Source organism: Podarcis tiliguerta (genome assembly GCF_965153285.1).
Source record: "Podarcis tiliguerta genome assembly, chromosome: 3".
Classification (NCBI taxonomy): Eukaryota; Metazoa; Chordata; class Lepidosauria; order Squamata; family Lacertidae; genus Podarcis; species Podarcis tiliguerta.
Window position 1 is genome coordinate 63,385,362 of NC_139536.1, and position 12,154 is coordinate 63,397,515.

Below are 12,154 nucleotides of genomic sequence, written 5' to 3' on the forward strand. Positions count from 1 at the left end.
TACTGAACCAAAATTTAACTGCGTGTAGTGCTTTGTAATTATTTGGCTGAAAAGCTGGTGTGACCTTTAAGGAAAGAATGCATACGCGTAAATGGGCCTGATTTATTTAAATATTTTATACACAAACTATTAGGCAGGATAATATTTTACTTCAGGGGAAAGACTGGAGTGAAAGGGAACAGCTAATGACACAGCTTGGAGCCGCAGAATTCCATTATAAGACATTATCACAGCATTAGTGGGCTCTAATTTGGCATTATTAAATTTGAGGTAAGGAGATTTTTTTTGTTTAAATGGTTAATTGTACTTTAATTTTTGGGACTGGGAGTAAAAATTATTCCATGCAGCTTATTATATCTTTGTTTTTCTTTCTCTGGAATAGAAATATTGTCCACTGGTGTCCTATTGTCCTTGGAGGTGTCCAAAGTTTTCTGCTTCACTACCCCCCTGCCACATTTCCTAAGGAGAAAAGAAGGGCAGAGGTCAGGGCTTTTTAAAAAATCTGCGTTCATTTTGAGTACCTTCAACAACCTGTTGCCATCCAGATATTGTAAGCTGCAACTCTAGGCTGGGCAAAGACTGTGTTTGAGGCATAGATTCAAAAAGAATAATAGCTAAGAGGCTATAACCAATTGACTGAGTGATCTCTTTTCATGTGTAAGAGTCCTGGTCCTAGTATTTCAGATTAAACCTGGGATAGCTTACCCATGGTCCTCTTGAAGTTTCTGAACTACAGCTTCCAATCACTCCTGGCCTTTGGTTGCGCTGGCTAGGGCTGATGGGAGCTGCAGTTGAGCAACAGCTGGAGTACCACAGGTTAGGTGCCTCTGAATTGAAGGATCTTGGGTTGTACACTCTTAAGTCTGAGGAGGCAGGGCAGGTTAAAATGGACGACTAGTGCTTTGTGTCCCTCTAATTTACTGTATGCCTTTAAATTTCTGTTTGCCTGAAATCTGTTGGTCAGTGCAGGCAATACTAAGCTAAATAGATAAACAAGGCAGTTTCCTATGTTTCTCTCCAGGATAAGAGACTATCTGGAACATTCATAGTACTCTACAGTTGGTTCTCTTTCTTTATCCTAGTATTTCATGTTAAGTCAGCAAGGAAAGCAAGGGTGTGTTATGCTTTTGTGCCTAGCACAGAGTTTGGATTGTGGCCATAATTGGACACAGTGGCTTATCTTTCACGGTCTGAATGGGTGCCAGCATTTTCTGTCACTCTTAACTATAAAAGGATTTGATGATTAGAGAATCTTTAATCCACAGTAGCAGTTTTGGGTGTCTGCATTCAGCTAGAAGGGATTTCCCCCTGTGGCCGATGGAAAAATTGTAGGGAAGGAGAGAGCAGACTGATTGTCATACCGAATAATATGTGCGTGACACATAGCACTTGCTTCCGACTTCTAAACAAAGAAAGTATACTGGATTTCTGCACATTAATTCTCCAGTGACTTCAGGCTACTGTTTCAAAATGAAGGTGGGCACTTCAGAAGGCCACTTTGCTCATTTTAATTTAGCCAATGGACCAGTGAAATAATGCACTGTGCTAGGAGCATCCCCTTGTCTTGTCAACTGTCTCCCCACCCCCCAACCCCCCCCAGCAGCCCAAAAGATACAGAAAGAGAGAGCACATGCTCACAGCCTTTACTTTTCCAAACTATATGCATACAAAAATAGATTCCATAGAATTAACCTTTGAAAGCACATTGGGCAGTTGTTGGGCTAACAGGTCAGTGCAACAATTCCCACTAGTTCATTCTGGCAAGCAGAAATACTTGGGCTGATGGAACAATCACTTTAGGACAGCATTGAATTCCAGTCATAGAGCTGAAAGAGGAACTGGGACAAAGCACTACTCTTGCAATTTCCTTCTTTGGCTCGATATACTTTTTGAGGAGGAGGGTAACCACCATGATCAAGGAGGCAGGGAGCATATGAATTCAACTGAGCTCAGAGGTTTTGCAGCGGAAGGCATCAATGGTGTCACTGTGCCCACATATGTTGCATTGGCAATAATGCATTTGTGTGCTGATATGCACATGTTGCAGAGCCCAATGCAAGTGGACTACAGTGTCCTCAAGCTACTCTTGAGAGTCCTGTGACCTGACTGGAAGGTGTTCTGACCTGTGCTGGAACTTGTATGTATTTAACAGACCTTTTCCCTCACAAAACAGAAGGGGGAAAACAGATTAATTAAACTCAGGAAATTAAATATCTGTAACTTTTGATCAAAATAGGAACCTAAAGCCCACTAATGAAAAGACGGGTGCTTAAATAACATGCACACACAAAACCCTTGATCAAATTTAGATAGAATTAATTAAGGATATAATATTCTGTCACTAAGCTATCTTGAAGCTTTTGACCTAAGTTGCAATTTAATTTCAATACTGTTGATATTGAAAAATTCCTCACAGTTGGAGAAACTAATGCAGCTTGGCATTGTTAGCACTTCTTGCTGGGCTCTCCTACTGGCCTTCTATATTTAGGATTAGCAAGACAATTGTTGCCATAGCGTGGATTTATCTGATGACACACATATTGCATATTAAAATAAATAGAAAAATGCTGTTTTCATTGCCTCCAGGTTGCCCACTCCCACCCCTCCAGATCCACGCAAAACTAATGTACTCGACTGGTTTAAAGCTTTCAAAAAATACATGGGAGGAAGTTGTATCTCTGGGGACGACGGTGGGTGAAGCGGCCAAAGGAATGTCAAACATGACCATCACACAGCAAAATGTGTGCTTAAATATGCTGAATATCTAAGTCATTAAATGCAGTTAACATATCTAGATTATATTGTCTCTTTAGCAGCAAAGCACTTTGGCTGCCTCAGCTCTAAAAAAAAGTCAGAGCTACAGCACTGCATGTGCATTTGGTCACTATTTTCTCCCTCTCCACTGCAAAGTGAGATCTATGTGTGAATCACATTACTGCATGTCACCATAGTTACTCAGGTGCCCACTCCATGAAACTGAAAAACTACCGGTACTCTCATTGTGTCTACAGTGTGTTGAAGCCAACTTAAATTACCTAGCCACCATTTACTGTGGTAACATCTGATGTTTGTTTCTTTGAATAGATATATTTGAAAGAATGACTCCATTTTTAAGGTGTTCTTTCTTCTACAAGATGCATGTGGAGCATCTAACCTGAATTCCTAAACTGTAGTTTCCTATAAGAAACATTCAATAAGCTGTGTGTTTGAATACCATTACCCCTCCTGCTGCTTAAGACACTCTCTCAATTAGAAAACTCGAATTCTGTATCCATCCTGACAATCTGCTTTGTTTCTCATCATATTTATGTGCCAGCTGTTCATGACTTTGACAAATGATGTCATTACCCAAGATGGTTGGTCCCCATTTATCTTTATTGCTGTTGTGCAAAGTGTCCAGAACAAGAAACTAGTAAGTGCTGACTGGATCTTTAATCTGGAAGGCTATGGTTGGTTACCACCATATAGGGCCACATAGTATCTCTGAGTGACTTATTTAGCAGTCTTAGTTCTGCCTCACTGAGGAACACTACATTTGGGAAAGCTATTTAAAAGTTTGTAAAAGTCAAGTAAATATGTATATGATGATGCGATTCAAATAGTAGAATTAACAGATGGCAGGGACAATTGTGTATTTATATTTCTGGGGAACAACATTTGGCAGATATAATTATTTTACAGGTGTTAATTGCCCTTTTATTAAGAAATGGTACATCACAATAGATGCTTCATAAAGTCAACAATTTATCATCTCTTTTCATATCCCTTCCATGAAAACCTCCACAGCTAAATTCAGCATATGCAAGTGTACTTTCAGGTTTGAAACAACAGAACTGAAGAATAGGTGTTGAATAATTTTCACACTGGTGACTGAGAAAAGCGCCCATGACTTACTTTTTTCAAGAAGTTAACAAGTTACAAAGTACCCATAAGTACAAGCAGATGGATTTTGTGGGTCACCAACAGCTAGGGAGAACTACTCTGGTTTTGACATAGAAGCTGAATTCATACTAATACCTTTACATTTGACGCCTTGTCATTCACCCTCTTCTCCCTGCATTGAAAAGCATATAGTAGAAGTTATAGAGATATGGAGGTCAGCACCAATCCTTTTTTCAGAAAATCCTGCACTGCTTCATCATGTATCTGTCTTTGTGGGCATATTCTCCTTCATGCTTTACAGACCACTAGTCTTCGACAATTGACATTGGAAATCAGGTGACAAGTCTGCTGTCATGTACTGTACTAAGAAAATACCCTCTATAGTCAATGGGAAATGAAGGGAGATACCTTACTCAGCACACAGATTATTCTGAATGATTACAGTACAACTAGAATCCTATGGTATGGCATATTTAGGCTAACTATTCACAGTCCACTTAGACTAGAGTAGTCTTATTTAGTGTTGCCACAGCATATAAATGGATTTGTCCTTGGAAGATAGCATGAAATGCTTCTTATCATAATTGCCCATTTTTAGATATGAGTTGATAGTGCTTTTTTAATAGGGTTGTTAACCTATTAACTATTTTAGTTGATGAAGCAGTAAAAAGGCAGTTGATCAATCAGCAAAATTTCATATTACCAAAGCCCAATATCAGTGCTTTTTAAAGATATTGAAGGAAATGTAGCATGACTTGAAAACAAGAGCTATCATCATAGTTAGAACAAAAGGCCATTTTAATCCCCCCCCCAATACTGTATTGCAATTAGGGATTAATGAATCAGTCTATTTTTCATCTCTCTTGCTTCTGCAGGTGCTCATCCTAAACCTGTTCAATCCCAATTCCACTAATATGCAACTTAAAAAAATTATCATGAAATTTACATTTCACTATATATTTTTAAAGGGACGCAGGTGGCACTCTGGGTTAAACCACAGAGCCTAGGACTTGCCGAACAGAAGGTCGGCGGTTCGAATCCCCCGCGACGGGGTGAGCTCCTATCCCAGCCAACCTAGCAGTTCGAAAGCACATCAAAGTGCAATTAGATAAATAGGTACCACTCTGGCGGGAAAGGTGAATGGTGTTTCCGTGTGCTGCTCTGGTTCGCCAGAAGTGGCTTAGTCATGCTGGCCACATGACCTGGAAGCTGTATGCCGGCTCCCTTGGCCAATAAAGCGAGATGAGCACCGCAACCCCAGAGTTGGTCACGACTGGACCTAATGGTCAGGGGTCCCTTTACCTTATATATTTTAAAACTTACTTTTCCTAAGAATTCACATTTCTAAATCTATTTTATTACATTGAAACTGCAGAAGACTGCACCACAGCATTTTGAAAAGTGCAAAATCCAGTGGCAATAGTACAGTTCCAATTCCCTTGTAAGTTCTGGACGGGTGAGTCAAGTCAGTTCATGCATTGCAGAGGGTTGGACTAGATGACCCTCGGTCCCTTCCAACTCTACGTTTCTATGATGTCAGAATCCAGAAAAATTGAATTGCTAAAGCATCCCTAATTCCATTAATACAACAGAACCAACATAGTCTTAAATACTAAACATGTGGGAGCCCCACATCAGCCCCACTGATGATAATTTCATTTCACCAGTTGTCCCTGTTGATTCATCAACAAAAACTTTAAGTAATTAGGGCTGTAATCCTGTGCCCACTTACCTTGAGTACGCATGTATAGGATAGCACTATATGGTTATTAAAATATATATCCATTAGTATATGTCCATTAGAAATGTTAGGTATCTAGTAATTATCCAGTTACTTACCCCATCCCCCTGAAAGCAATTAATTCTAGTACAGTGGTACCTCTAGATATGAACGGGATCCGTTCTGGAGCCCCGTTCGCATCTAGAGGTAAACGTATCTAGCAACGGCACGTCTGCGCACGTGCGCATCGCTTTTTGCCGCATGCGCGTGACTTCATTTTGAGCGTATGTGCATGCGCAAGCAGCGAAACCCGGAAGTAACGCGCTCCGTTACTTCTGGGTTGCCGCAGAGTGCAACTCAAACACGCTCAACTCGAAGCGAATTTAACCCGAGGTATGACTGTATATCCATTGGTCTTGGGTTTTTCCTAATATATGATAGCACACTGCCTATGAGAATTATGAGATGTGTGGGCTGGGTGATTTGTAAAGTAGCAAAATATATTAGAGGGATGGTGAAAGACACCATCATGTACAGCCATGAACTATTTACGCATGTTACATTGCGCATATAAGCTAAAAAAAGTGCAAAAAGAGCACGCCTGTGCGAAGCTCTTAGAAATAGTAGAATGAGTAATAATGCAGTAGCATTATTCCCTCAATTTCTGTCTCAAATATTTGTGTGCCTGCAAAACAAAGCCTCATTCTCATGGCACTTGAAAATTCCTTTAGCATTTTGGTAGGTGGGTGCTTTGGAGCTTACCATATCATTACAAGATAGCCAGTGATGTGCATTGCAATGATGTGCATTGGAGTTCATCAACATTTGGAGTGCCACAGGTTTCTCACCCCCTTGTGGTAAAGTCTGAAAAATAATTTGCCCTTTAGCAATCCACTGGATATGGAAAACAATGATGTCTATAACTATTAGTTAGGCAGCAGGAGGAATAAAGGATTTGTGGGGTTTTTAAGTGTTTAGGTTTGCCTAGCGCCTACTTAATTTGGGTACCCAATGCCTTGGCAGAAGAAAGCCGGCGGTCCACATGTTATTATCATTGAAATAAAGGAAAGGGTAATGTTCCTTGATTACATGTGTTCTACTCAAATTATTTGGTCAATAGCCAAAGAGTTACTTTAGGGCCCAGTGGCATTTGTTGTTGTTGAACTAGCAGAGTTACAAACTCCTTTTTAAATTCCCCTTGCATTTCCAAAGCAGCTGTTGTGGTGTAGTAGTGGGTTACTGGTCAGAATCTCTGGGTCCTTCGTGGGCTGGTAGAAACACTGCTCTAGATCTTGGGATCGTGCTGTCTGTCTTAAAATTCACCCTGTCCAAGGCAGGGTGTAGAGAGGCTACCTTGCCCTTGCAGCTTGTAAAAATGCCAGCCAGAAGTTTTAATTCAGACTTTCTGCTGCAGTTTCCCCATCTAAGCACTTGGAGGAAAAATGCCAAGCATCAGTCAGAGCTCTTAATGGGCCTGGAAAGCAGTGTGAAGAGAGCAGTGTTGGAGCTTCGAACAAAAGGAAATTAACTTGACCCAAAACTCCTTGTTTTAACTACATCCATTCAGTACTTCCCTCTCTCCCCCATCTCCCGGATATTTGATATTCTTGGTTTTGAAATACAAGGGAGAGGGCTGCCAGCAAAACTTTGTCTCATTTTCTTTGACTAGAAATCACAGAAGCATGTTAAATGAGCAAAAAGGATTTGGTTTCACAGACATGTCTTTATGTTTGGCCTGTGACTCTAATTTGAATTGTCCCAAAGGAGGTTTATATGTCTTGCAGAAAAGAGACCAGTTTTCAAGCAAAAGAAGGACACAATTGTTTTTTGCACTTGAACATGATTTTGCTCTGTTCTGTTTACAGTGGAAGACAGCATGACCCAATTTTCTGACTCTGGTGGCAATATGATACTTGAACAGAGACAGTACAGATTTTTTTAAAAAAACAACAACAACAAGCCACCTAAATTATGTTGATTATAATATCAAACAAATGTTTGGGTAACACAATTATGAATAATTATGAATAATTTACCATGCAACAACTTTCGTTAGTGGCTGTGACACCTTCCCACATATAGTCACTGACTGACTAATCTCTGTCTCCTAATTCCTGTGTTTGGAATACATATGGGAGTTGGTACCATGTGGGGGCGTCTTATATATGGTAAAATATGGTACATACATTAATGCAATTTTGCCCAATCTACATATTTTTATAAAGCAGTTTTCTGTAATACAGTTTTGTGTGCTATTTTCAGTAATATATGCACACTTTACCATTTTTGCATGTATTACTTGACTGGATAGCTACTTTTCAAAATTCAGAGAAGTGTGAATTCTGAAGGATGGCATATTGTTTCAGAAAGTGTTTTATATAGGTTTGCCTTTAATTGCAAACTGAATCAGTTTTCTCATCCATCAAAAGTGTCTGCTGAACCTTAGGAAATGATTGCATTTGCATGTCTCTTTCTTGTCCAGGACCCACACCCAGTCTCAGAACACATGCAGATGGCAACCAGAAAGAAGCCCACATTGCACTCTGGGGTCTTCCTTCATTGAATAGTCTCCCTGTTAAAAAGCATGTGGTTTTGTGTTATCAGAATCAAGCCTGTGGGTTGCAGCTTTCTAGAAAAATGGTGTAAAAGTGCAACATTGATTTGTTTATGATTTTCTGCAAACCCTCGGATCTGCTTACAAAATATGCTTATGTTGAACAAAGCTCTTCCCACTGTATGTAAAAATTAAGTTATTTAGCATATGGTATGCGTTGGTTGATTTGATATGTTTCGCCTCACATTTGGCACTTCTCAAAATTCAGAAAAGATATGCAGATTAATTCATGAAAGCAAACATGCATGTTCCCTCTGGTATATTTTAAATTAGAGAGCAGACCTCCAGGTTGTATTCAATGCAATTTTCACACAAGTTTGAGCCTCCTCCACTGCAAAACAAATATTGGATGCAAAAACAAAAATGGCCAGCAGTTGATACAGATGGCAAGATTTCCCCTGATAATGACTATGCCAGATTTCTTAGAAACAGTTAAATAACTCTTGTGTCGTTCACCTCAAAGTGCATGATGTGCACTCAGTTTTCTAATTATTTCCAGTCAGAATCAGTTGGTCCATTCCCACCCATCTGGCACCCAAGTCATGAAGCTGCTCTAAATGGGCAAAGATGTGGGGGAAAGGAAACTGCATGTCTTCCCCATGTTGAGATCCATGAGCCCCAAAACATCCCTGGAAGTCTTCTCACTCCAGTTGTGATGCTTTGAGTCACATGTTGCATCATTCCCCCCCAACCTAGTGCCTTCCAGATATTTTTTAATACAACTCCCATCACTCCCACCCAGACTGATGAGAGCTGTTATTCAAAACATCTGGAAGGCACAGTGCTGGGATAAATTGGTTTGGAGCTTCTTCTTTTCCACATTTCCCTTAATATATGAACCAGCAGTCAGTGTGCTAGATAGAATACCTGATTTTCTGGTCTCTTCAGGCCCAATGGTTCTATAATTTGAAGACTGACACTTAGAAGCAGCAAAGATGTAGCAGCTTTGGGTGTGGGAGGGCGCGGAATTGATGCTGCCCGATTCAATTACTTCCTAATGTTAAAGACAAACTAAATACCTTAGAGAAATAATCTCAGAAAATGCTTGTGCCATTTACAATTCAAGCAAAGCTTTTCTGGCGTTGGTTTGTGTTTCCTGTTACATTTTTTGTTTCTTTGCTGTTTCATTTTCATGCTTGTTGACATGCTCATTCACATTTTATTATACCAGATAAGTTTGATTCATCTGGAGGAATGAGTTTAAAGAGGTCACACCTTATAATCATGCTAGCATTTCCACTCGTTGAAGGCTATATATTTTCTTTTTAATTTAAATGCTGGAAAATGCTCTCGGATTACTACACCTAAGCTGAGGAAATCAATGGAATTTATTATCAAGGGATGTCTAATCTCCACAGCTAATACAAGACTGCACAGCTATTGATTACAGGTGAGGGATACACAAACTGTTAATCATGAATGGAGGCTGCAGAATAAACATACCATCAGATAAACAGACAAGTAATTGCCAACAGTGCAGCTATATCTTTGTCTCTTTGCTCTGTCTCTGCAGCAGGGACAAATACATTTTGCATGCATAAGTGTATGCGTTAAAATATATTGATGATCCCCTGGTTTCTGTTGAAGCTATGATGAGACTGCTGATCTTAACAGTAAGTCCCCTAGATCCATAAAGTTAATTAATAATAATAACTAACGATAATATCCATAAATTAAGTGAGGTGTTTTCTTTAGCTCCCCACAGTCAGTAACAGATTTACTCCTTTCACCTGGAAAAAGAAGAAAACAAAAAGCTAATAGTTTAAAAGCTAATAAACAAAAAGTTTTTTCATAAACTCAGAAGAAAAAGAAAGGTATAGAACCACTTCACTCCTTATGTATATTTTAGGTAGGTGATTCCTTGGTTTTCATCTCACCCCTGAGATACAGTTATGTAGGATTGGTTGCATGTTGGCATACTGGGTCTGTATGTATGATACATTCTAAACTTAGCAACCATGAAATGATGGGCAGTCCACTTGTGAATTAACTTGTGAATTAAGCAACAGGAAGTAAAGAGTAGGAATAACTGGACGCCTTATGGAGGTAGAAAATGTAGTCTCCCAAGTATCGGTATTGGGAGCTGTGCATTTTAACTTGTTTGAAAATGATCTAGAGTTAGGAGTGAGCAGTGAGTTGACCAAGTTTGATGGTTATACTAAGTTGTTCAGCGTCAGTAAAACAGAAAAGGATTGCAAACATAGTGAACAGGGCATAAAATGGAGAATGCATTTGGTGCAGACAAGTGTACAGTGATATATATGTTGCAGTGAAAAATCATAATTTCACATATACACCCATGAGATTTCAACTGGCAGTGACGGACCAGGAACAAGTCCTTGTGGTCAGAGTGGATACCTCAATGAAGATGTTGACTCAGTTTGCGGCAGCTGTGAAAAGGCAAATTTCATGCTAGGGATCATTAGAAAAGGAATGGAAAACAGCCAGTACCATAAGGCCATTATACAAATCTATAGTGTGACTACTGTGAACAGTTTCTGCTCATCACCTCGAAAAGGATATTGTAGAGTTGGAAATGGTTCTGAAAAGAGCAGCCAAAATTATCAAGGTGCTTCCATATGAGGAAAGGGACATTTTAGTTTAGAGAAAAGGCAAATAGGAAGCAACATGATAAGTTTATAAAATTAGGCACAGGATGGAGAAAGTGGAGAGATAAAAGGCTTTTTCTTCTTTCTTAACACACTAGAATTTGTAGATATCCAATGAAGCCTAATGATGGAAGATTCAGCACAGACAAAGTAAAGCACTTATTCACACAATCATTGTTAAACTGTGGACTTCGCTCCTACAGCAGATAGTGATGGTCACAAACTTGAATTGCTTTAAAAGAGGTTCAGGCAAGTTAATGGATGATAAGTCTGCCAGTGGTTAATAGCCATGATGGCTATGCTCTGCTTCCATGGTTGGAGTCAATATGCTGAAACTGCCGGAGGAGGGAGTTTTCATGTGCTTGGATCTTGCTTGGTCACTCTGAGAACAGGATGCTGGACTTGATGAGCCATTGATTTGATCCAGTAGGCTCTTATTTATTATATTCTTAACAAGCCCTTTATGTAGATATCTTTCCCAGTCCGTATTGGTACTGGAATTGCTTTTAGATGTTTTAATTGCTTGCTTCCCTGGGCTCCTTTGAGAGGAAGAGCGAGATAAACATTTTAGCAACAACAACAATTGTTGCAGCACTACAGTGGTCATCATTCTTAGCCAACACTGTCAGTGGTCAGGGATGCTGGGAGATGCAGTCCATGTTTGTGCGAAGAAAAAATAGGTACAGTGGTACCTCAGGTTACAGATGCTTCAGGTTACAGACTCTGCTAACCCAGAAATAGTACCTCAGGTTAAGAACTTTGCTTCAGGATGAGAACAGAAATCGTGCAGCAGCAGCGGGAGGCCCTATTAGCTAAAGTGGTGTCTCAGGTTAAGAACAGTTTCAGGTTAAGAACGGACCTCCGGAACGAATTAAGTTCTTAACCTGAGGTACCACTGTATAAAAGGAGAATTCCTAGATGCCAAGATCCTGGTTTGGGGCGACTACTCTTTGGTGAGAGAACCCCAGCAGAGATTTAAAATTGCAAAACATGCAGCGAAGTATGTGTGGAAATATAGGCTGTTGGACCTTAAAAATGTGCCCGTGTGAGTTCCAAAGCTCCCTCTTCCCCCAGCATTTAAAAAGACCACACGTTTGGTAAGTTTAAAATTGGTTTACTTACAAACGCTTCAAAGGTCAGGCTCTTGTGCTTTTCCATATTTCAGTCAAAAATGTTGCATAGGCGATAAAACTCGGCTTAGTTGCAAAGTGATGAAAGTTCCTAAATCATTGGTATTGTAACTCAAGAGAGGATTGTTAAAGCCATTCAGCTAAGAGGCTAGCAAGCAGCTTTGTCTCTTCACACATTGAGCTGCTTGGATAGACTGGA

At 39.8% G+C, this 12,154-nt stretch overlaps 1 protein-coding gene and 1 long non-coding RNA gene across 21 annotated transcripts in view; one reads left to right on the plus strand and one right to left on the minus strand.

Annotated features, from left to right (window-relative positions):
* PTPRK (protein tyrosine phosphatase receptor type K) overlaps positions 1-12,154 on the plus strand; it is a 325,128-nt gene that overhangs the window by 219,057 nt on the left and 93,917 nt on the right. The window lies entirely within an intron of this gene.
* Positions 357-9,170, minus strand: LOC310675083. Its single transcript, XR_014509932.1, has 3 exons — positions 9,084-9,170; positions 4,018-4,054; positions 357-459 (listed from the first exon to the last, which is right to left on the minus strand). It is a non-coding gene; the product is annotated as an uncharacterized lncRNA (long non-coding RNA).